Source organism: Miniopterus natalensis, chromosome 4 (assembly GCF_054644295.1).
Source record: "Miniopterus natalensis isolate mMinNat1 chromosome 4, mMinNat1.hap1, whole genome shotgun sequence".
NCBI lineage: Eukaryota > Metazoa > Chordata > Mammalia > Chiroptera > Miniopteridae > Miniopterus > Miniopterus natalensis.
Window position 1 is genome coordinate 53,828,923 of NC_142084.1, and position 25,068 is coordinate 53,853,990.

A 25,068-nucleotide genomic window follows, 5' to 3' on the forward strand; every position below is an offset into this window, starting at 1 on the left:
TTGAAAGCAAGGTCTTCAAGTGATATTTGCATACCCATGTTCATAGCAGCGTTATTCACATTGGCTAAATCATACATGAGCAAAGCAAGGAGGGTGGGCCAGGTACAGATGTCACCAGGGTGAAAAGCCCCACATAAATAGCAATGAACAATTTTGTAGGGTGGGATCTCATCCCCAAGGTGACCTTTCCTCACCTAACATATTGCTGGTCATTGGGTTTAGACCCTCTGACCTTTCCTCCCTAGAGGTAATTTCTAGGCCTCAGTTGTATCTCAGCTCCAGGCCCAGAAAAGCAGCAAAGCCAGATAAGCAATGTCATGGCTAACCTCAGGACCAGCTACACTGGATAATGACCCCCTGCCCCGCTGCTGACCAATCAATCAGTGCAGACCACAACCCTGAAAGGACACACCTGGAAAGCTGATGAATGTTCTATTCTTCCCCTGGGACCGCCCCTAAAATCTCTACCCTTAAAACCCTTAAGCCAGAGGACCCAGAGTGCTCTCCCCCCCCCCCAGGAGGACACCCTACCTTTCCCCTGCCCCTCCTCCTCTGTTTCCCCTTCCTCCCAGGCACCTCACTTTTACCTTCCTCACTCCTAAGCTCTAAGGGCCCTTCCTTTGCCTCTATAACTCGTTTCCTAAGCCCATTTCATCTATGAATTATTTTACTACCTCTGAGATTTTCTAAATAAATGTTTTCACGTAGTTTGAGCCTTGGCTCTGAATTCTTTCCTAGCCAAAACTCGAGTACCAACGTTGCTAAACCCAGGTCTGGTCTGACCCCATCGGTCTAACACCTCGTGCCGGTCCCACCACCCCCAACAGAAGCAACCTAAATAACCATCCAGGTAAGTTAGATGAGAAAAATGTCACACACTCACACACACACACACACACACACACACACACAGATATCATTCAGCCTTAAAAAGAAAGGAAATTCTGCAATATGTTACAACATGAACGAAACTTGAGAACACTATGCTAAATGATATTAACCAGTTACAAGAAAGATGAATACTATATGATTCCACTTACATGAGGTACTTAGTGAAAATCATAGAGAAAGGAGAGGTTGGGGGAAGAGGAATGGGGTATTATTGTTTAATGGGTATGATGTTTCATCTTTGCAAATATGAAGAGAGTTCTGGAAAGTGATGGTGGTGATGATTGCCAACAATATAGATGCACTTGATACTACTGAGCTGTACACTTAAAAATGGTTAAGGCAATCAATTTTATGTTAAGTGTATTTTACTACAATTTTAAAAATTATAGGAGGGGGAAACCCCAGCAATACAAACATTAACATTGACAACAAGAATACTGAATTCAGTTTAAGGTTTCTTAATGGGATTGGATTTTATCCCTAAAGTGTCTATAGTAATACTGTCATTTAAATATGTGATTTAAAAGCACTTTAAATATTTTTTCTCTAAGGAGTTACACCACAAATGATACCAGCTTGTTTGGAAATTTCCTTGTTTTTATAATCTATTTAATTTTTCTTTTAATTATATAAAACATTGATATGGTTCTTAAGTATGAACCACAAAACTGTACATTCAGAAAGTATAGCTTTCATCCATGTCCTTGTTTCCACTGTTCTTCCTACCACTATAAACTGCTGATTTTGTTAATTTTTAAAGTTATCCTTCCATTTTTCTTTTTGAAAATATTAGAAAATGCACATATCTATCCTGTTTCACCCTCTTTCTTATGCAAAATGTTGTATGCTGCAAATATTGTTCTACACCTCGATTTTTTAGGGGACCACTCTCAACCCCCAAGGCCTGAACAATAGCATGAGGTCAGAGGAAAAGTTACACAAGTCAAGCCATAAGAATATATTCAGTATTAAAGAAGAGATGCATATGTGATTCTGACTTTCCTAGTGGCCAAAGCAACTAAGGAAACATGATTAGTTACAAGTAATAATAATTATAAGAAACACATACACCTGTACAGGGGAGAGATCTGAGTGAAATTTCCTCCTCAAAATCCTCATAAAGGACACAGGAAGCATTATAGTGGACTTAGCTGTCATGAAAAACTATATAACACTATTTTAATAGCATCAATTTTTGTAAGCAGAGGACAACACTCCAAAGCAGTCTTTACTAAAAGCAAATACAATAGAAAGTTAAACAATAGAAGCAAACATTTAGACACAAGAGTGACTCTTTCTGTATCTGAAACAATGAGGAAATAAACTAGTTATGGGAAGGTTGGGATGGTGCTGGTTATAGTAAACTTTAAAGGAGATGAAGCATTAAATAGGGAGGCACTTTAACCCCTTAAGTTAGAAGATAAAAGCTGCATTTAAGGACAAATAGTCTAGCAGTGCTGCCAGGATGGGTTGGACCAAATTGGTCTAAGCCTCTCTCTGGCTATCCACTCATATGACCAATATGTGGGTCAGCCTAAAGGCCAATTGTATTCCTGGCACCCAGTATCTCAGGGCAAACCAGAGAGGTTCAATCTTTGTGGACAACTCTGTTGATTTCAATAGGAAAAGGGTTATATTTTTCCTACAACTGTTACTTTAGCAAAATGCATGGTTTTTTAGATCTATCCCATCAACCTCAAAGATCATTAACACACAATGTGAGGTGACATCCAAACTTCTCAAATTCTTCCAATTTTTCCCACTGTGTATCTACAGTAATGGTTAGGTTGAGCTTTTTTTTTTCTTTCAACACATACTTCAGTGTAAACTCGAGACTATTATTTATTTATGTTTCCCCTCAGTGCAACACCACTGCCACCCTGGGTGAGAATACACTCGTGACAGCACATCCACCGTTAGCCAGGTGTGCTGGCAGGGGAGGTGCCCTGGCCCCTTGCTAGTGAGCTGAGAGGCTGTAAATTGCACTGGGTCTGCTGTCCCCAGCAGGGCAGCGGAGAGAGCCATTAGGACAGTCCACCTTCAGTCTTCTCTTCTATTCTCACTGCGCGAGTCACTTCTCTGATAATATTTTGACTGTATTCTCCACTTTTCTTTCATGTAAACCCACAAAAGACTATATTCTTTCTTGACTCTGATAACCAGAGGCACATGAGAAAATTTCTTATGTATAAAACTGGTAGCCAAATTTTTAAATATACATACTTTGTAGTATTTTTTCTTTGTACAAAAGGACTACCATTTAATTGCAAAAGGAATTTTAGAAAAAACAGTATTTTTAAATATAAAAAAGAAACTGAAAGCGTTGTATACTTTAAATGGGTAAATTATAGGGTATGTGCATTATATCTCAATAAAGCTGTTATTTAAAATATTAACTTAGCCTTGGGCTTAGTCTCGTGCACCAAAAGGTTGCCAGTTCCATTCATTCCTAGTCAGGGCACAGGCCTGGGTTGCAGGCTCAATCACCAGTAGAGGGTGTGGGGAGGCAGATGGTGGATATTACCCTCTCCCATAGCTCTTTCTGTCTCTCCGTCTCTCTCTCCTCTCTTTTCCTCTCTCTCTAAAATTAAAAAAATAAGAAATATATAAAAAATAATTGAAAGCCCACTGTCCTAGTAGATGAAGTCGGAAACTGCAGTAATAGTAAATGGGTTGTACCTTTCACAGATATTTTTGTCATAAATTAAGATTTATAATCCCCAAGAATCCTAACCTATAGGAAAACTTATTTATAAGAAATGAGTAAGCCACAGTACCCAGACTGCATGTGGCCCATCTGGCTGCTCAGTGCAGCCCATGCTCTCTCTCACTGCAAGAAAAAAGATCAGAATGTCACCTCACTGTGACTGCGCACATACAACCTCTGTGTTTCAAAAGCAGGTTGGTTTTCTTGACATTCCTCATTCCAATCTGCTGGGTAATCTCAGTGGTAAGGCATGCACATTTTAGCATTTACAAAAGCTTATTGCACTTTGAATGAAAAGTGTCTGTGGGCACTTTCCGTTTGTTGAATTGCATTCATGCCAAAGGGGCTGCCCAAGGAGACCTTCTAAACCTACCACCATCCTGCACTCAATGCCTGAAGCAAAATCCTACCCTCTCTCACACGATCCACATCCACTGCACAAAACTCTGCTGATTCTCCTTCCTAAGTATCACTCCAGCCTATACTCTCTCCTCAAATCCCATTGCCCAGCCCTTGTTCAGGCCTTGGAACCTGGACGGCTAGTACAGCTGGTCTGCTGGCTCCTATCGGCCCTCAACACCACCACCAGAGGGCTCCTTCTAAACTACAAATCTGATCCTGTCACTCCCTGAAGAACACCTGCAATAAACAACAACAAAACTACTCATCGAGCCCAGGGGTAAGCAGGGTCCTCCCTGATCTAGTTACCTCTCCAGTCTCCTCCGCTGACAACTTCTCCCTGCCCTTGCAGTTCCCTGAGGTGCCATGGTCTTTTACACCCCCAGGCCTTTCCAAACAAACACCACCTTCTTAACCTCTACAGCTCTCGCTGCTTCCTGTGGAATCATAGTTCTTCCAGTGCAAGCCCTTTCTGACCCATGGCAGGACACGCTCATGCCCTCCTTTACCCCCCTTACCTTGTATATGTTTTCAAGTCTGCCTTTCATGACAGGATCCTGACTCCAGGAACCAAGGAATTTTAGGAAGACAGTGAATACGCCTCCAGGGATTTGTGAACAGAGAGCTCAATGCAAAATCTCGCATTCATTATAAATGAGGAATTTCTGGAGAGAGGAACCACTTCTTTCATCGGGTTCTCCAGAGGAACGGTCTGTACTAAATTGCGAACTCTTTGAATGCAGGCACATTAATTTTTGCTTCCCTGTTTATAGCACAGTTCCTAGGTCTTGCAAATACTAAATGCATTAGCTAATGGATGAATAAATGAGTGAATGAAATAACTCATTTAAAAGGAATTTATTGCTATGGACAAGAACCAGTGTTGGATATGGCTATTATTAAAATAGGCCTGGTTCCTGTTTTCTTTGGGGAAATAATCTGGCAAGGAAGAAAGATGTTAAACAATTAATCATGCAATTACTATTTAAATGCAATAGTGAGAGGCCTAAATAGGAGAAGTTCAGGTTACTAGGAGAGGGTATGGCTGGGGGCTTTCATCCAATGTGGGGTCTCAGGTCAGAGAAGGCTTCCTTGAGGATGTAACATTCATAAAGTAAATGAATAATAACTAAGAAATATTATAAAGAATAACTACAGTTATTACCCATTGACATGCTACAGGGTTAGCTGGAAGATAACACAATTTATACATAAAGAAAAAAAATCCTAATTTAAAAATTCACTTTTAATGATCAAAAAGTTCATTAGTCAAAGTAGGGTTAGTATTACTCCTAGATGAGATCACCTAGCTTGGACATTTCATCAGAAAGTGCCATGAAAGAGTATAATGCCTGAAATTTCATGAAACCCCTTTTTTTATCTGCCAAGATTTTTCTAGTGGTATGAGGCCAGATCAAGCCCTCTGTGTAGTATGTCTGCCAAGCCACACATAGGAGAACTCAGTGTTCCCAAAATTAGCTCTGGCCTCAGTCCTCGGATCCCATCCTCCTACCATTTCATTTCCACCTCTTTGTTTCTTCAGCACCTTCCCTGCTCTGCCCTTCTGGCTGTACTGTCTCAGTTGACTCTCAATTCACCTGCTGTGTTTCCCAGACTTAAGTGAGCCTTTCTCATCCTGATGTGTCACTCCTCAGTCTAACAGATCTGTTTCAGAGGCCCTGACATGGCTCTGGGGCATCTCACCTCCTCCACAGACTCCTCCTGGCACCCTTGACTGCATTTGGGTTCTGCACATTCTGACTCTTCCAAGTTCACCTGGGAAAGCCAGAATCTACACCGTGTGGTTTTAGTATTTGAAACTGAACTGAAATGTAAGGGCTTCTGCATTTCTAGATTGCACATACGTGACTGTGGGGACCTCATTTTAATGATCACTGCTTTTTGTTTCTTATCTGCAGGCTACAGAGACCCATCCCTCAGTTTGGATTTTGGTTACATATTTATGCAGAGTAGAAAACTTGGGCCTACCAGACATGCACAAAAAATTTTACTCAAAGTAGGTCTCCAGTTGGAATTCATATGTATGGACTGAACTGTCCCCCCAAGATTCATGTTGAAGCTCTAACCCTCAATGTGACTGCATTTGGAATAGAGCCTTTAAGAAGGCAATTATAATTAAATGAAATCATAAGAGCTGTCTTAGTCCATTTTGGTTTCTAAAACAAAATACCAGAGACTGAATGGCTTATTAACAACAAATTTATTTCTCACAGTTCTGGAGACTGGGAAGTCCAAGACCAGGTCACTAACAGATTCAGTGTCTGGTGAGGATGCTCTTCCTGGTTCATAGACAGCCGTCATCTCACTATAACCTCGCACTGCAGAAGTAGAAGGGGCAAAGAAGCTCTCTGAGGTCTCTTTTTTATAAGAGCACTAATCCCATTCATAGGGCTCTGCCCTCAGGCCCTAATTACTCCCAAAAGCCCCACTTCCTAATATCATCACACTAGGGGGTAGGATTTCAACATATGGATTGGGAGCCACAAACATTCATCTACACAGTAAGGGTGAGGCCCTGCTTGCATAGGACTTGTGTCCTTATAAGAAGAGGAAGAGATACCAGAGCTCTTTCTTTTTCTTTCTCCCTGTGTGCACACAGAGGAAAGGCCATGTGAGGACACAGCGAGAAGGCAGCTACCTGTAAGACAGGAGGAAAGATCTCCCCAGATACAATGCATGATGGCATCTTGACCTTGGACTTCCAGACCACAGAACTACGAGAAAATAAATAAGCCACCCAGTGTGTGGGATTTTGTTATGGCAGCTCCAGCAGACTAATACATTATGACTGTTTGCTTTCTTCTCTACTACAACCAAGCTGCGGAGCACAGCTGGATATCATGCACTGCTGCTGATCATGTGAGTTGAGTTGGGAAGAGATATGTTATCATGAGAACTGTTTCAGGACAAATGTATGAAGATTATGAATCTCACCCTCCTCATTTGCCCATCGCTCACAGACATCCAAACTCCTAAGGCCTCTCTCCTATTCTCTTGCCAAAGCTTACTTTCAGGGAGGACTTTAAAATTCATTCCCTTTAAGTGTAAATAATAAAATAAAACAGCAGGAAGCATTAAGTCTCTTAGGGACATGTGAATTTAACAGAGAGCCAACTGTTAAGAGGATGAAGATCTAATAGTGAAGTATCACCTACATTTACCTATCCAAAAACACAAGTCTCTTGTGAGCTCAGGAATATCACCAACACCAGACACATCCCTGGAGCACACATGTAGTGAAAGAAACAATACATGAGTAGCTTATAATGCAGTGTGATGAAGGTATAATATAAATGTGGACAAAGAGCTATAGGAGCACAGACTTGGGGCAGGTAATGAGGGGTGTGTGTGTTCATACATCTATATATGTGAATACATATACATACATATAAAATATATACTCTTGTATTATAGGTATGTCTATTATAGGCATATGTACATTATATATGTGTATATATGTACCTATATGTGCATATGTGTGACTCTGTGTATGTGTAAAAGGCTTTACTGAGATAACGGCTACTGCTCATTGGATACTTGAATACCACATACCAAGTACACTATTTACATGTGTTTAATCCTCACAACAAACTATAATGTAGAAAAATATTTCTCATGTTTGCAAACAAGGAAACCAAAGCACAGAGAAGTTAAACTGTCCAAGATCACACAACCAGTAAGGGGCAGGACTGGGATTTCCACCCCCGGCAGTATAGCTATAGAGCATGCTCTCGTAGCCAGTATAGTACAGTGTCCCCCTCTGATCCTACAGGAGCCCTGAAAGTCTAGCACACACACATGAAGCCATATCTGGAAACAGCCTTAAGGCAGTTGTAACTGTAGTTGAGATTCTTCTGGCTGCAAAGAAGAGAGGCCCACTAAAGCAATTCAGATCCCCAGGGATGGTGGTAGAGGACTTCACATCAACAAGAAGCAAGCTGGGGCCCCAAGGGAAATGGAAGTGGTCATTGGGAAGCTTCAGGCTCCACGGCAGCACATTTCTCTGCATCCTTCTTGCTCTGAGGCCACAAGATCCCTCTTTTCTGCTCTCTTCTATTCTAAATTCCTACTTCTCCCTGCAGAGTCACTTTATTACTCATCAACATGCCGGTAGTTGAAAACTGCCGCTCTAGCACCATAAGACTCTTCAGTTCAAGTGGCTAAACCCTGTTTCTCTGTTCAAAACGGGATCAGATTGGTCATGACCAGGTGGTGCATTAAGAGGGATGCTGTGTGAGTTGGGAGCTCAAAGAATTAAGGTGCGACCATAGACAAACACCCCTGCCACAGGCGCTCAGAGTGGAAGGCCATTATTAATGGAGACATGGGTTAGGCAGGTACTCAACAGTAGGTCAGATAAAACCATACAAGATCATAGGTGATCTTTGCTAAAAATAAGCAAATTTGTTTTAAATGCAAAATGTACATTGTTTAATGTCCTTAACAGACTATTATCCTTTATTTTTCTTTTGAAAGTAGCTGAGCTCAATGCTCCATGAAATCTGTAAATGTTTTGTTCCAAGTAAGTAGTAGTGGGTCCCAGAACACATGTAACATAAAATATAAAACAAAAAGAGGTGATAATATCTGAAGAGAGGTATATGAATTATTTTTAAGTGAACAGGTGCCAACATTATAAGGTGTAAGAATCAGTCCCCTCTGGAAAGTAATATCAAAATTTGCTGAAGTTAGGGCACTAGGGAGTTAGGAAACAAATATTTACGGGTCCTTACATAACCTATAAGTAGAAAAAAATGGGTAATTCATCTTATTTTTTAAAATGACATATTAATTTGCCTTGCTAATTTATAAGGCTAACTCCTAAACCATATATGGTAATTTAAAATAAATGAGTATAAAATGGATTATCCTTAACCAAAATTATGGAAATTATCTGGTTTTTCTTCTGCTGACTAGAGATGGAAAAAATCTGTTGAAAACAATTTGTTTAGAAGGTGACAAACATGAATGTTTTTCAGTCAAAACACTTAGTCTGCTATTCTAGGCAAGACTCTATAAATAAATATGCAATTGGCAATAGAGCATGGTGTTTAACTAGAGATAGATTATCTGTGTTTGATCTTGACTGTACCATAAGCTATTGAATAAGTTACTAAAGTCTCTGGGTTAAAATTTCTTTATCAGCAAACTGGGGAAAATGATATTCACATCAGATTATTTAAGCGTAACATGATTTGATCCTATACAAAGCACTTAGCACAATGCTGTCACTTCAGAATTACTAAAAACTAGTAGGACTTTATTTCATTTCATGTGCACTGAGAACCATGGTTTAGTAATCATTATTTAGAGCCTTGTCTCATATCATTCTTCTGATTTCTCATTTAAAAAGCTTTCTAATAAAAAATAAATAAATAAAAAGCATTCTTTTCCTCTGGTTGTTTTTTTTTTTCCTTCAGATATCTATTACTTCCTGCATCTCAGACAGGGTGCTAGGTACTTTATATGTGAATTCCTTTGATTTATATTCACAACAGCCTTGGATAGGGAAATATCATAATCCCCATTTTACACACAGGGAAAGTGAGGCTGGTGGGGGTTAATGTAACTTGCTCATAGACACACAGCTAATAAGTGGTGAAGTGTGACGAGGGGCTTCAGTCATTGTCTTCGTTACTAGAGCTGTGTTCTTTCCACCTCACAAATGAACAGAGATAGTACAAAGTTTTCCTTCTTAGCCACATGAGCTTACATTTTCAGATGCATTTTGTTTTCATAGAAAAGGCAAAAATAAAAGTGTGAAAAGTAGACAGAAATGGAACAAAAATGCAAAAGTAGTCTGTGATTCACTGTGAAATGGATGTTTTAAGGGAGCTGCCTATAAAGTTTTATGAAGGACCTAGAAGGTCCCTCAGATCCAGGGAAAGAGGAAATGAGGAACACCAGGCTTGTTTCTGGGCACAAGAAAAATGTCTGCTGCCTAAGTCACAACCTACAATAATCAAAGGTTTTCATGGTACATGGCTGACACACCGTGTATCTTCATCCCAGGGGAGAGTTTCCAGAAGTTGATTTTCCAGATTTATAGAACACAACTTCTAAGTGGTCACTGTAGCAACTGTGATGTTTTTCCTGCTTCTTCTGGCTGAACCAGTGACAAGTCACATCACTAATCCTGCAGTTTATTACCAAGTGTCATCGTTTCATGTTGGAAACCTCTCTGGAGGGTTTGGTGCTGTTCTTGTGGGTTGATTATTTGAGATTTATGACCTGAAACGCCAAACTGCATTTTTAATCTGTCATCAGAGCAGATTATCAGAACCAGAAATGACAAGACTTAACATATACTTTTTCATGCCAAAAACTAATAGCAAAACTGCAACGTATGTCACCACAAAGTAAACATGATGTATTCATGAGTGGGTTTTCTGCTCTCACGAATAATTATAGGTTCCTTCTTACTAAAAACAAATTATTTTTATTTCCCTTAAGAAGATTATGATTAATTGTACAACATCACACTTGTCTTTAATTGAATAGATTTCCTGCTTTCCTCTGGATTAATGGTGTATTCTATGTCATTAAGTAGGTGAAACCCAAAGAAGGAAATCTGCCTCTTCAGAACTAAAGCTGGGATGATAATGGCTACTATGCAAATATACACGATGGTCGACAAGTTTCGTTCTTTGTTAAAGTAACGTATGGAAAACTGTCTTATAGTTCTAAGTCTGTTTAGACTGCTATAACAACATACTACAGACTGGATATCTTATAAACAAACAAACAAAAATATTTTTCACAGTTCTGGAGGCAGGAAGTTCAAGATCAAGGGGCCAGGAACTTAATCTTGAAGGTTGGGTGACGACCCCCTTTACAGGTTCATATCCAGCAAGTTTTTGCTGTGTTCTCACATGGTGCAAAAGCCAAGGGAGCTCTGTGGGTCCCTTTGATAAAAGCATTAATCCTATTGATGAGGGTTCCACCCTTATAACCTAAGCAGAGCACAAAGGCCTAACCTGCTCATGCCCTCACATCAGGCATTAGAAATTCAATATATGAACTGGGGACATGAGAGGGAACACAAATATTCAGACCATAGCAAGTTTCAATATTACTTTATTGGAAGCATACTGATATCACCCAAATCTCACCTAAAAGGACACGGGACATAGACATTTTCTTAGTAAAACACAAAAGATAATCCAAGAAAAGCTGTCATCTTTAATTGTTGGCATAAGAAAGTCTTGACGAAGTGGACCACGAAAGAGGCCTTAACCTCCTCTCCTCTGTTCATGCTGTGCCTGGTCTGCAAACAGTGGGTGAGAACACTTACGAAGAGTGGTGCCGGGGCCCCAGGAGGCCAGCACCCTTCTTCAGAACCAGAGCCACCCTACACAAGGTGCAGGAGAAGACAGAGCACCTCCAGGTGCTGGGAGCCACAGCCATTGAATACAGGCTCCAAAATGGCATCTGTGAAACCATCCTGTGTCTCAAGCAAGGGCACACCAAAATGTGGGTGCTCACAGGGGACAAGCCAGAGACCACAGAGAGTACTGGCTTTGCCTGACAGCTGCTGTCTGAGGACATGCTCGTTCTGGAGAGGAAGATAGTTCGAACCCTAGAGACCTACTGGCAGAGCAACAAAACCTGCCACAGATCGAGGTGGCTGTGGTCAAAAACAGAGAGTTTCCGGACAAGCTGCTGCTGTCCTAGAGCAAGAGACCCAGTAGCAGGTCGAAAATGTGAATGTGGATGAGTAAGAGTCCTGTCAGGAGCTGGGTGAGCAGAGGACAGACTTCCTGTAGGCCAGGTGCATCTCTCTGATGTGGCAGGCCCTTAGGATCCAGGTGAAAAGCACAGTTGGTACCACAGAACAAGGACTCCAACACCCATGAGCCTGCCCCAAAGTGTGTCAGGAGCAGGTCTTCATGGAATGGCAAGGTCAGGTGTGTGAGGAACCTGAAAGTCAGGTGCACCACTTTAAGGGGCGCCTAAAGTGGTAGAGAAGAAATAAATACTCCCCAAACAGTGGCAACATTGTGCTACACGGTTGTAGGATCAAGAATACAGACACCAGCTACAGAACAATCATCTAAGCCAGTTATAACACAAAGATCATGAGGAACTGTGGCAAGGTCCATCTGAAAAGAAGCAGGGTAGACAGTCTGCTGAACAGTCTGGTGATCCTGACCTTCATGTCCCTGGTGCTGATCTCTATGGCCTTGACCTTGGGTTTCTGAGATAAGGTGATGAAATTCAAGACCATGCAAGCACCACTATGTGTCTGTGAAGCACATGTACAGTGTGACCACAGAGCCTTTCCTCATCTCCTGGGGCTTCCCCATCCTGCAGAGCATCACTGTGCTCATAGCCATGTTCATCATAGATAAATTCATCTATCTGGAAAATAGCATCTTCAACTCGGACATGTGGATAAACTATGAGCCATAGGACATAGTCCCTAAACTTCACAGCACCAGCCTCAACAACCCGCTGGGCCAGGTGGAGTATATCTTCTCAGTCAAGACAGGCATGCTCACACAGGACATCATGACTTCAAGAAGTGCTCCATCAATGCCACTGTCTACTGCACAGATGAGGAGGAGGCCCTATGTTAAAGAGAACACCCACCTCTGCAACAAATGTGCTGATGGGAAGCTGCTCTCCCAAAACGTGAAGCTCCTGAGCCATGGGCACAGAAACAAGGACAGGATAGTGCTGGAGTTCTGGCGTCTGCTGGCCATCTGCTCCACAGTGATGGTGCAGGAGAAAGACAACCAGCTGTAGTACTAAGCAACTTCCCCTGATAAGCAGGTGCTGGTAACAGAAGCCTCAGATTTCGGTAATGTGTACCTGGTGCACACACAGGACAGGATCAAAGGTGAGGGAGCAGGGGGAGGAGTGGGTTTAACAGGTGTCCTCACTATGATGGCTTCAACAGCATCCGAAAGCAGACGTCAGTGCTGATCTGAAACCCCGACAGCTACATTTACCTCTACACCAAAGGCACAGGCTCTATCATATTTTTTTAATATTGTGAGAAAGACTTGACAGAGTGGACAACAAAAGAGGCCTTACTCCTTTACAAAGGAATCACTGAGCAGGCTGTGCCAGGCCTGTAAAGAAAGTAGATGAGGACAAGCTCCAGGAATGGTGCCAGTGGAACGAGGCGGCCAGCATCCTTGAGAACCAGTGCTGTGCCCTGCACCAGGTATACAAGGAGATGGAGCAGGACCTCCAGCGGCGGGAAACCACAGTCATTAAGCACAGGCTCCAGGACAGCGTCCGTGAAACCATCCTGAGTCTCAAGCAAGGGCACACCAAAATGTGGGTGCTCACAAGGGACAAGCCAGAGACAGCAGAGAGTATTGGCTTTGCCTGACAGCTGCTGTCTGAGGACGTGCCCGTTCTGGAGAGGAAGACAGTTCAGACCCTAGAGGCCTACTGGCAGAGCAACAAAACCTGCCACAGGTCGAGGTGGCTGTGGTCATTAACAGAGAGTTTCTGGACAAGCTGCTGCTGTCACAGAGCAAGAAGCCCCAGGCACTGGTCCAAAATGTGAATGTGGATGAGCAAGAGTACTGTCAGGAACTGGGTGAGCAGAGGACAGACTTCCTGCAGCCAGGCACATCTCTCTGACGTGGTAGGCCCTTGGGATCCAGGTGAAGAGCACAAAGTTGTAGCTGTAGAACGAGAACTCCAACACCTACGAGACAGCCCCAAGGTGCAACAGGAGAGGGCCTTCGTGGAGCTGTCAAGGTCAGGTGTGTGAGGAAACCAAAAGTCAGATGCACCACTTTACATGGCACCTGAAGCAGGAGGGAAGAAATACTCCCCAGACAGTGGCAACATCCTACCTGAATGTAGGTTCAGAAACAGTCACCTGCTACAAAATCATCATCTAAGCCAGTTCTGACACAAAGATCATGAGGAACTGTGGCAAGGTCCAACTGAAGAGAACCAAGGTAGACAGTCTGATGAACAGGTGGGTGATCCTGACCTTAATGTCTCTGGGGATTATCTCTATGGCCTACACCTTGGGCTTCAGGGACAAAGTGATGAAATTCAGGTTGTGCAAGCAACACTAAGTGTCTGAGAAACACACGTACAGTGTGACCACTGAGTCATTCCTCATTTTCTGGGGCTTCCCCATCCTGCACAGCATCATAGTGCCCATGGCCATGTTCACCATAGATGAATTCATCTATCTGGGGAATAGTGTCTTCATCAACTCGGACATGCGGATAGACTACCTGCCCCAAAACATGGCTGCCAAAGCTGACAGCACCAACCTCAACAACCCAGCAGGCCAGGTAGAATATATCTCAGAGAAGACAGGCATGGTCACATAGCACATTATGACTTCAAGAAGTACAGCATCAATGGTATTGTCTACTGCCCAGATGAGTTAGAGGCCCTACATTAAGGAGACCCCTACATCTGGAACAAATTTGCCTTTTTGAAGCTGCTCTTCTAAATCCAAGGCTTCTGAGTGATTCGCGCACAACAAGGACAGGATGTTGCAGGAGTGCTGGCACCTGCTGGCCATCTGCCACACAGTGATGGTGCAGGAGAAAGATGGTTGTAGTACCAGGGCAGCTTTTCCTGATGAAAAGGCACTGGTCACAGAAGCCCTGGCATTTCAGCTATGTTCTCGTGGCATGCCTGCAGGACAGCATGGCAGTGATGTAGATGGGGGAGGAGTGTGTACCACGTTCTGGCCATGATGTCTTCAACAGCTTTGAGGGTGGAAGTCAGTGCTGGTCTAAAACCCTGACAGCTCCACCTATCTCTACACCAAAGGCGCAGACACTGTCATCTTTGATTGCTTTTGTGAGAAAGACTAGACAGAGTGGACCAGCGCCTGGGGTTCCACAGAAGACATCTTAACAACCCACGAATATGCTGTGCCAGGCTTGCAAAAGAGTTTAGGACATGCATCAGGAGTGGTGCCGGAAGTACCACGCGGCCAGCATCCTTCTTCAGAACCAGGGCCACACCCTGCACAAGATATAGGAGGAGATAGAGCAGGACTTCCAGTGGCTGGGAGCCGCAGCTATTAAACACAGGCTCCAGGATGGCATCCCAGATACCATCCAGTCTCTCAAGCAAGGGAACATCAAAGTGTGGGTGCTCACAGGGAATAAGCCAGAGACAGCAGGGAATATCGGCTTTGCCTGACAGCTGCTGTCCGAGGACGTGCCCGTTCTGGAGAGGAAGATAGTTCGAATCCTAGAGACCTACTGGCAGAGCAACAAAACCTGCCACAGGTCGAGGTGGCTGTGGTAATTAACAGAGAGTTTCTGGACAAGCTGCTGCTGTCCTAGAGCAAGAGACCCAGTAGCCGGTCCACAATGTGAATGTGGATGAGCAAGAGTCCTGTCAGGAGCTGGGTGAGCAGAGGACAGACTTCCTGCAGGCCAGGTGCATCTCTCTGATGTGGCAGGCCCTTAGGATCCAGGTGAAAAGTACGGTTGGTGCCACAGAACAAGGACTCCAACACCCATGAGACAGCCCCAAGGTACAACAGGAGAGCGCCATCGTGGAACTGGCAAGGTCAGGTGTGTGAGGAACCTAAAAGTCAGATGCACCACTTTATAGGGCACCTGAAGTGGTAGGAAAGAGATATCCCCTAACAGTGGCATCATCCTGCTACATGGCTGTAGGATCCAGAACATAGACAACTGCTATAAAATGGTCATCTATGTCAGTTTTGAAACAGAAATCTTGAGGAGCTGTGGCAAAGTCCATCTGAAAACAAAACAAGATTGATCGTCCACGGAACAGTCTGGTGATCCTGACCTTCATGTCCCTTATGCTGATTTCTATGGCCTTGACCTTGAACTTGAGACAAGCTGACAAAATTCAAGGTCATGCAAGCAACACTATATGTCTGTGAAGCACATGTACAGTGTGACCACAGAGTCTTTCCTCATCTCCTGTGGCTTCCCCATCCTGCACAGCAAGAGTCACGGTGCCCATAGCCATGTACATCATATACGATTTATCTATATGGGGAATAGCATCTTCATCAACACGGACACGCAGATAAACTATGAGCCCTAGGACATGGCCGCCAAACCCCAATGCACCAGCTTCAACAACCAGCTAGGCCACGTGGAGTACATCTTCTTGGTTAAGACAGGCATGCCCACACAGGACATCATGACTTCAAAAAGTTCTGCATCAATGCCATTGTCTACCGCACAGATGAGAAGGCCGCCCTATGTTAAGGAGAATACCTACCTCTGGAACAAATGTGCTGATGGGAAGCTGCTCTTCCAAAGTGTCAGGCTTCTAAGCAATGTGCACAGCAACAAGGACAGGAAGGTGCTGGAGTTCTGGCACCTGCTGGCCATCTGGTACACAATGATAGTGCAGGAGAAAGACAACCATCTGTAGTACTAGGCAATTTCCTTGCTGAGCAGGTGCTGGTAACTGAGACCCCAAAATTTCGGCTATATGCTCCTAGCACACATGCAAGACAGCATCATAGTGATAAAGCTGAAGGAAGAAAAGGCAGACCAGGTCTTGGCCATAATGGACTTCAACAGCATCTGAAATCAGATGTCCATGTTGGTCAGAAAACCTGACACCTCCATCTACCACTTCACAAAAGGCACAGGCACTGTCTCTCATCTTGGATTGGTTCTGTGAGAAAGGCTTGACAGAGTGAACCACAAAGAGGCCTTAACTTCATTTTCAGAGCAGATCCTGCTCACACTGTGCCAGGCCTGCAGAAAGGTGGATGAGACATGTACAAGGAGTGGCCCTAGTAACAACAGGAGGCCAGCATGCTTTTTCAGAACCGGGGCCACTGTCTACAACAGGTGTATGAGGAGATGGAGCACAACCACCAGCGGCTGGGAGCCACAGCTATTGAATACAGGCTCCAAAATGGCATCTGTGAAACCATCCTGAGTCTCAAGCAAGGGCACACCAAAATGTGGGTGCTCACAAGGGACAAGCCAGAGACAGCAGAGAGTATTGGATTTGCCTGACAGCTGCTGTCCGAGGACGTGCCCGTTCTGGAGAGGAAGACAGTTCAGACCCTAGAGGCCTACTGGCAGAGCAACAAAACCTGCCACAGGTCGAGGTGGCTGTGGTCATTAACAGAGAGTTTCTGGACAAGCTGCTGCTGTCACAGAGCAAGAAGCCCCAGGCACTGGTCCAAAATGTGAATGTGGATGAGCAAGAGTACTGTCAGGAACTGGGTGAGCAGAGGACAGACTTCCTGCAGCCAGGCACATCTCTCTGACGTGGTAGGCCCTTGGGATCCAGGTGAAGAGCACAAAGTTGTAGCTGTAGAACGAGAACTCCAACACCTACGAGACAGCCCCAAGGTGCAACAGGAGAGGGCCTTCGTGGAGCTGTCAAGGTCAGGTGTGTGAGGAAACCAAAAGTCAGATGCACCACTTTACATGGCACCTGAAGCAGGAGGGAAGAAATACTCCCCAGACAGTGGCAACATCCTACCTGAATGTAGGTTCGGAAACACTGTCACCTGCTACAAAATCATCATCTAAGCCAGTTCTGACACAAAGATCATGAGGAACTATGGCAAGGTCCAACTGAAGAGAACCAAGGTAGACAGTCTGATGAACAGGTGGGTGATTCTGACATTAAATCCCTGATGCTGATATCTATGGCCTTGACTGTGGGTTTCTGGGACAAGGTGACAAAATTCAAAGTCTTGCAAACACCACCATGCACTGAGTTATTCCTCATTTTCTGGGCCTTCCCCATCCTGCAGTGTCATGGTACCCACGGCCATGTTCACCATAGATGAATTCATCTATCTGGGGAATAGTGCCTTCATCAACTCGGACATGCGGATAGACTACCTGCCCCAAAACATGGCTGCCAAAGCTGACAGCACCAACCTCAACAACCCAGCAGGCCAGGTAGAGTATATCTCAGAGAAGACAGGCATGGTCACATAGCACATTATGACTTCAAGAAGTACAGCATCAATGGTATTGTCTACTGCCCAGATGAGTTAGAGGCCCTACATTAAGGAGACCCCTACATCTGGAACAAATTTGCCTTTTTGAAGCTGCTCTTCTAAATCCAAGGCTTCTGAGTGATTCGCGCACAACAAGGACAGGATGTTGCAGGAGTGCTGGCACCTGCTGGCCATCTGCCACACAGTGATGGTGCAGGAGAAAGATGGTTGTAGTACCAGAGCAGCTTTTCCTGATGAAAAGGCGCTGGTCACAGAAGCCCTGGCATTTCAGCTATGTTCTCGTGGCATGCCTGCAGGACAGCATGGCAGTGATGTAGATGGGGGAGGAGTGTGTACCACGTTCTGGCCATGATGTCTTCAACAGCTTTGAGGGTGGAAGTCAGCGCTGGTCTAAAACCTCAGCAGCTCCATCTATCTCTACACTAAAGACGCAGCCACTGTCATCTTTTATTGTTTTTGTGAGAAAGACTTGACAGAGTGGACACATAAGAGGTCTTAACAACTCCTTTGCAGAGCAAACCCTGAGCATGCGCTGCCAGGCCTGGAAAGGGGTGGATAAGGACATGCACCAGGAGTGGTGCCAGCAGTACCAGGTGGCCAGTATCTTCTTCAGAACTGTGGCAAGGTATAGGAGGAAACAGCAGATCCTCCAGCTGCTTGGAGCCACAGTCATTAAACACAGGCTCCAGGGTGGCATGCTTGACATCATCCAGTGTCTCAAGGAATAAAACTGATACCAAAGTGTGGGTCATCACAGGAGGTAAGCCAGAGATAGCAGAGAATATCGGCTTTGCCTGCCAGCTACTGTCCAAGGACAAGTTCTTTCTGGAAGAGGAGAAGATAGTTCTGACACTTCAGGCCTACTGGGAGAGCAACAAAACCTGTCATATATCAAGTTGGATTTGGTCATTAACAGAGACAAGCTGGACAAGCTGCTGCTATCCCTGCACAAGGAGCCCCAAGGCACCATCCAAAATGTGAATGTGGACATGGAGGAGTCCCGGCATGAGCCAGGTGAGCACACAGACAGACTTCCAGCAGACCAGGTACATTCTCTCTTTGTGGCAGTCCCTCAGGATCCAGCTAAAGAGCATGTGTTTGGTGCTGCAGAACAAGGTCTCCATCACTCATGTGATAGCTCTGAGTTGTGGCGGGATAAGCCTTCGTACATCTGACAAGGTCAGATGTGTGAGGAACACAAAAGTCAGATGCATCACTTTATGGGGTGCCTAAAGTGCTTGGCAAAAAGTACTGCCCAGACAGTGACAACATCCTCTTACATAGTTGTAGGATGTGGAACAGAATACCTGCTACAGAACAATTATCTAAGCCAGTTTTGACACAAAGATCGTGAGAAACTGTGGCATGGTCCATTGAGAACCAACATAGACTGTCTGATGCATAGGCTGGTAACCCTAACCTTCATGTCCCTGGTGCTGATCTCTCTGGCCTTGACCTTGGGTTTCTGGTACAAGGTCATGAAATTCAATGCCATGCAAGCAGTACTATGTGTCTGAAAAGCACATGTACAGTGTGGCCACAGAGTCCTTCCTCACCTTCTGGCATTTATCCTCCTATTCACGAGTCATGGTGCCAATAGCCATGTTCATCACAAATTCATCTATCTGGGAAATAGCACCTTCATCAACTCGGACATGTGGATAAACTATGAGCCATAGGACATGGCTGCGAAACCCCACAGCACCAGCCTCAACAACCCGCTGGGCCAGGTTGAGTACATCTTCTCAGAGAAGACAGGCACATTAACACAGCACATCATGACCCTCTGGAAGTGCTGCATCAATGCCATTGTCTACCACCCATATGAGGAGGAGGCTCTATGTTAAGGAAGACACCTACCTCTACAACAAATGTGCCAATGGGAAGCTGCTCTCCCAAATCATGAGGTTCCTAAGTGATGTGCACAGCAACAAGGACAAGATGGTGCTGGAGTTCTGCTGCCTGCTGGCCATCTGACACAGCATAATGGTGTAGGAGAAAGACAACCAGCTGTAGTACCTGCAGGTTCTCCTGATGAGGTGCTAGTCAAAGTTGCCTCCTAGTTTCTGCTACATGCCTATGGCATGCACACAATATAGCATCACGGTGATGGAGCTGGGGACAAAGCAGGTGTACCAGGTTCTGCCATGATGGCTTCAACAGCATCCTAAAGTGGATGTATGTGCTCATCTGAAAGCCTGACAGCTCCATCTACCTCTACACCAAAGGCACAGACACTGACTATAAACTTGACAGAGTGGACCACCAAAGTGGCCCAAACCTAAGTGGAGCAGATCCTGCTCATTCTGTGCCTGGCCTGTAAAAAGGTGGATGAGTACAAGCATGGGCTTGCACCAGGGACAACAGGAGGCCAGCATCCTTTTTCAGGTGTAGGAGGTGCCTTGTACCAGGTGTAGGAGGAGATGGAGCAAAACCGCCTGCAGCCATTAAACTCAGGCTCCATGATGGAGTCCTTGAAACCCTCCAGTGTATGGTACTCATAAGAGACAAGCCAAAAACAGCCAAGAATTTTGGCTTTGCCTGACAGCTGCTGTCCAAGGACATGCCCATTCTGAAGGTGATAGAAATAATTCAGACCCTGAAGGCCTACTGGGAGAGCAATAAAATCTTCCACACTTCAAGACAGCTGTGGTCATTAACGGAGAGTTTCTGGACAAGCTGCTGCTGTCACAGAGCAAGGAGCACTGGGCAAGATCCCTGAGATGTGGCCAGAGCAGGATTCTGTGGTACTGGCCTCAAGGTGTCAAGTGGTCATGTGTTGATGGGTGATGGCTAATCAGAAGACCTTGATTGTGGCACTGGTTAAGAAATACCAGAACCTGGCCATTGAACGGGTCTCCAATGACATCAACATCATCAAGACTGCAGACATCAATGTAGGGCTGGTGGGCCAGGAGGGCTTGCAGGCAGTGCAGTATAGAGACTGCATGCTGACCCAGTTCTGCTTCCTGAGGCAACTGCTGCTGGTGCACATTGGTTGGTCCTACATGTGAGTCTGCAAGTTCCTATGCTACTTCATTTAGAAGATGCTGGGCAACATGATGATTCAGATGTGGTTTGTTTTCTACAGTGGCTTCACTTCCCAGACTCTGTATGAAGGTTGGCTCCTGGTGCTTTTCAACCTGCTGTACACCATCTTCCCGGTTCTGTACCTTGGGCTCTTCAAGCAGGACATAAGTACCAAGCAGACACTAGAGCTGCCTAAGCTGTACATCACCAGTCAGACAGATGAGCTCTTCAACTACTGGGTCTTCCTCCAAACCATTGCCCATGGCACAGCAACTTCCCTGGTTAACTTCTTTGCAACCCTGTGGATCAGCCATGACACAGCAGGGCCCCTCAGTGACTACCAGTCTTTTGTTGTGGTAGTCGACCCATCAAGCCTGCTGTCTATTCTGATGGAGGTCATCATCATCATTAAGTATTGGATGGTCCTATCTGTGCTGGCCATTTTCTTCAGCCTCTGCTTCTACATTGTCATAATTTGGGCCTGCCAAAGCTTTTGGCTCTTCACAATCTCCCCCAAGACCTTCCTGTTTCTGTATGCTGATGGAAACATGCTGTCCCACCCCTCCATCCTGCTGGTGATCCTGCTAAATGTGTCATTAAACCCCCTACCCGTACTGATCTTGGGTGTTATTTACCAAGTCCTCAAGGAGTCACACCCCAACGAGGAGGAGGAAGAGATCCAACTGAGGAGATCACCGGGGAGCCTTTGCTGTACCTACACTGGGAGTCGTGTGCCCAGTGCTCCAGCTATGCTTTTGCCCACAGGGAAGGCTACACAGACATCACGCAGGGCACAACTGTGTGGAGGTGAGCAGGGGTCAACAATGACATGCTGGCGGATCACACAATCCCATCTGATGAAGAACTGGCCCCAAGCATCAATAAGTCATGCTCATACTAGAGGAAGATGTTTCCCTTGAAGAAGAAGAGGCACCAAGACCGGGGGAAGGCGTCCAGCAAAAAACATGCAGCCGGCATCTGCAATGAGCTCCTCCTTGACTGTGGAGGAGCAGTTCTCTTTTATTAAAAACATGGCTCTCTCGCAATTGGTTCTTTCCACAAGAAATTGCCAATGAAGCACGCAAGGCCATATTCTCCCAAGATTCTACCACCAACCAAGAAGAGGCCACTGTCCTCCAGAAAAAGCCAGATGACACTTTCTGAGAGCAAGCCACTGCCTTCAGGCTAGTCATCTCTAAAGAACTAGCCAGCATCTCTGGAGGCGGTGTCCTTTTGAAAGACTCTGCTGTCCCAGAAGAGCTGGCCATTCATCTGGCAAAAGGAGTCACAGTCCTGGATGGGTCGCTCAGTGGTTAGAGCATTGTCCTGTACACTAAAATGTTGCAGATGGGTTCAATTCCCAGTCAGGGCACACACCTAAGTTGTGAGTTTTATCCCCAGTCAGGGCGGGTACGAGAGGCAACCGATAGAAGTTTCTCTCTCACGTTGATGTTTCTCTCTCTCTCTCTCTCTCTCTGTCTCTCTTTCTCTCTCTCTCCCTCTCACTCTTTCTGTTTCTCTCAGTCTCTCTACCTTCTTCTCTCTCTAAAAATCAATAAAAACATACCCTTGTGTGAGGATTTTAAAAAAAAGGAAGGAGGGCACCAATTTCCAGGTCCGACACCACTCTGCCACCAAATGGAAGAGAATGGTCCACAAATGAAAAGCCAACGGATATGGAGCCCTCGTCCTTGGAGAGGTAGCCGTCGTCACCCATGAAGTGGCTGCCAATGCCCAGTGGGAAATAAGTTACACCTGTTCTGGTGGGGCAGCCACCCAGCATGGGGAGGAACAGTGATGGCCCAGGCTCAGGAAATGTCAACCAGTAAACAGGAGGCATTCGCCCAAAAACAAGAGCTTCACATCCTTTCCTTTTACTAATATACCAGGGTCTCTCTGACCCCAGGGCTCCTTGAAGCTCAAAAATAAATAAATAAATAAATAAATAAATAAATAAATAAATAAATAAATAAATAAAAATAAAATAAAGTGGTCTGGAATGCTAAAATGCTAAAGGAAACCAACTGTTCAAAGGTAACCACAATTCATATTATCAAAAGTGCCTTTAAGCACTAGTTTTACATACTACATGGCATGATAGTGCGGAATGCTTAACATGAGGCAACTGTACCACAAATACTAGAATGATTCTAAAGTGACAGTGTATTCAGACAGCTACAGTGAACCAAGTGCAATATGTAAGGATGAAAAAGGAGGAAAGAAATCCAAGTTAATGCCTTGTCTTTGCAAACTGTTCTATATTAAATCATAAGGAGGGAATTACTTCCCTTAAATTTTAATACTATCAAGAGCTTTCTAACAAGGATAATACCTTAGTTCTTCACCTTTTTTGTGTGTGTTTTCTTTTCTTTTCATGCTACCTAGGCAGAAAGCTTATTTACAAACCATATCAAAAGGCCAATTTACTAGCCCAGTGACTATAGTTAACAATAATATATTCTATTTCTGAAAATTGCTAAAAGAATTGATCTTAAAAGTTTTCATCACAAGAAAAAAAGTTTTATAACTATGTTGCTGATGGATATTCAGTAGACTTACTGTAGTGATCATTTCCCAATATATACAGATACAGTATGTTAAATACCTGAAACTAATAGAATGTTGTACATGTCATTACATCTCTAAAAATACATGAAGTATTTAGGAATAGAATTAACATATTTGTGAGCAATGTGTATGCTGAAAACTACAACAACTTGCTTAAAGATCACTCTAAATAAAGACAGAGGGCCCTAGCCCCTCTGTGGTTAGAGGCATCAGCCCTCAGACTGAAGAGGCCCGGGCTCAATTACGGCCAAGGGCATGTACCTCAGTTGCAGGCTTAATCCCCAGCCCAGACTGGGGTGAGTGCAGGAGGCAACCAATTGATGTGCCTCTCTCACATCGATATTTCTCTCTCTCTCTCCCCCTTCTACTCTCTCTCTCCCACTTCCACTTTCTCTGAAAAGCAATGGAAAAAATATCCTCAGGTGAAGATTAAAAATAATAATAAAAAAATAAAGCCCAGTTGAGCGTGGCTCAGCGTTTGAGCATCAACTTAGTATCCAGGAGATCACAGCTCAATTCATGGTCAGGGCACATGCCCAGGTTGCAGGCTCGATCCCTGGTTGGGGGCATCCAGGCAGCTGATCAATGACAACTCTAATCATTGATGTTTTTCTCTTTCTCTCTCCCTCTCCCTTCCTCTCTCTGAAATCAATAAAGATATATTTTTTAAAAAATGAATGACACAGAATATATATATAAAAAATAAATAAAGACAGAGGTATTTACCCTGAATATAAAGGAAACTTAAAAATTATTAAATATTTTAGCATCTTTTTCAAATTAGGGTAGTGGTACGATTTCTCAATTTGCACGTATTTCCATTTTGAAAACCTGGAAAAATGTTTCAGCAACATAAGGCAAAACTCTTGTATATCCAGAATAGTCTCCCTTTATTCTACATAAGAGAAGCATATAAATTAAATGACCTTCTTTGCACCTATTATTGACCCCCATATAATTTATAATGTATAATTTTATCTCTAGAAAGCAGTTAAAAACTATCTCATAAGCTGAATATGGATAAAAGTATGAAAAGGAGCAAAAATGTTAAAACCTTCCATGCAAAAATTATAATACATTGGCTTTAAGCACAAACCATTTTTTAAAAAATGCTAAACACAATTTGGATTATAGGCTCATATTTGTCACATAGTAGCCACAGATTAGACTTATTGTTAAGAATTCATTGAATTTCTTGAACCTCTGAACATAAGCAACAGCTGGCAACTTTTTTCAGCAAGTATTAAATGACAAATTCTACCAGATTAGTGGAAGTGGGTGGAAAATTCATCTGGAATGGAACAGTGAAAGCTTATTTTACCAATTTCAAGATTTCTCCTCATATTACACCAACAGCTTGATATGGGCTGGGGAACAGGGTGGAAGAGTTAAAAGGGTTATATTTCTTAAAGTGTAAATACACATTTAAAGTTTAAACCTACCAGTGTCATCAGTTCCATGAAATACATTGCTTTCTTCCTAATCACCAGTCAAATCAGCCTCACTGATACTTTCAGAACACGAG

The 25,068-nt window shown here is 44.0% G+C and overlaps 3 pseudogenes; all 3 read left to right on the plus strand.

Moving 5' to 3' along the window:
* The first annotated feature begins 11,907 nt into the window (after positions 1-11,907).
* On the plus strand, positions 11,908-12,597 carry LOC148093285 (phospholipid-transporting ATPase IK pseudogene; annotated as a pseudogene).
* A 3,451-nt stretch (positions 12,598-16,048) lies between these two features.
* Positions 16,049-17,281, plus strand: LOC148093286 (phospholipid-transporting ATPase IK pseudogene; annotated as a pseudogene).
* Positions 17,282-20,734: 3,453 nt separating this feature from the next.
* On the plus strand, positions 20,735-21,786 carry LOC148093287 (phospholipid-transporting ATPase IK pseudogene; annotated as a pseudogene).
* Positions 21,787-25,068: the final 3,282 nt, after the last annotated feature.